Genomic DNA, 1,663 nt, shown 5'->3' with positions numbered 1-1,663 from the left:
TTGAGTCAAAGTTATAAGTGTGCCCATCACCAGATAGTGCACATTGTACCCCTTAGGTGTGATTTTACCCATCCTCTTCTCCCCGCTCCCACCTGCTCGATATATATTGAGTTTTACTTCCATATGTACACAAGTGTGGATCAATTAGTTCTAATTTAATAGTGAGTACATGTGGTGATTTTTTTTTTCCATTCTTGTGATACTTCATTTAGGAGAATGGTCCCCAATTCCATTCAGGTTGTTACAAAAGGAATTTGTTTTTTTATGGCTGAGTAGAACTCCATGGTATACATATACCACATTTTGTTAATCCACTCATGTATTGATAATTGGGTTGTTTCCACATCTTTGCAATTGTGAATTGTGCTACTATAAACATTCGAGTGCAGATTTCTTTATTATAGAATGTCTTTTTTTCCTTTGGGTAGATACCCAGTAATAGGATTGCTGGATCAAATGGTAGGTCTACTTTTAATTCTTTATGATATCTCCATACTACTTTCCGTAGAGGTTGTACTAGTCTGTAGTCCCACCAACAGTGTATAAAGTGTTCCTTATTCTCCACATCCACACCAGCAACTATAGTTTTGGGACTTTTTTTTTTTTATTTCAGCATATTACAGGGGTACAAATGTTTAGGTTACATATATTGCCTTTGCCTCATCCAAGTCAGAGCCTCATGTGTGTCCATCCCCCAGACGGTGTGCACCACACCCATTAAGTTTGAATATACCCATCCCCTCCTCCCCCCTACCACCTGCCTAACAGTCGATGAATGTTACTACTATATGTGCACATAAGTGTTGATCAGTTAATACCAATTTGATGGTGAGTGCATGTGATGCTTGTTTTTCCATTCTTGTGATATTTCACTTAGTAGAATGGGCTCCAGCTCTATCCAGGGTAATACAAGAGGTGATAGATCTCCATTGTTTTTTGTGGCTGAGTAGAACTCCATGGGACTTTTTGATAAAAGCCATTCTCACTGGGGTTAGATGATATTGATATCTCATTGTGGTTTTGATTTGCATTTCCCTGATGAGGAGTAACGTTGAGGCATTTTTTTCATATGTTTATTGGCCATTAGTCTATCTTCTTTGGAGAAGCTTCTGTTCATGTCTTTTGCCCACTTTAATGGGATTGTTTGATTTTGTTCTTCCTGATTTACTTGAATTCTTTGTAGATTCTGATTATTAGCCCTTTATTGGATATATACCTTTTGAATATTTTCTCCCACTCTGTACGTTGTCTATTTGTTCTATTGATTGTTTCCTTGGCAATGCAGAGCTTTTAAATTTAATCAAGTCCCATTTATTAATTTTTCTTGTTGCTGTGATTGCCTCTGGGTCTTCTTCATAAATTCGTTGCCTAGGCTGATTTCTAAAAAAGTTTTCCAAACATTTTCTTATAGAATTCTTATAGTTTCATGCCTTAGGTTTAAGTCTGTTATCCATCTTGAATTAAAGCTGATTTTTGTGAGTGGTGAAAGGTACAGATCCTGTTTCAGTCTTCTACTTGTGGCTGTTCAATTTTACCAGCACCATTTATTGAATAGGGATTCTTTTCCCCAGTGTATGTTTTTGTCTGCTTTGTCAAAGATCAGATGGCTATATGAGGATGGTTTTACATCTGGGTTCTCAGTTCTGTTCCATTGGTCCGTGTC

This window comes from Propithecus coquereli, unplaced genomic scaffold (genome assembly GCF_000956105.1).
Source record: "Propithecus coquereli isolate 6110/MARCELLA unplaced genomic scaffold, Pcoq_1.0 Scaffold31, whole genome shotgun sequence".
NCBI lineage: Eukaryota > Metazoa > Chordata > Mammalia > Primates > Indriidae > Propithecus > Propithecus coquereli.
The sequence above is the reverse complement of the archived record's forward strand: the minus strand, read 5'-3'. Positions refer to the sequence as shown.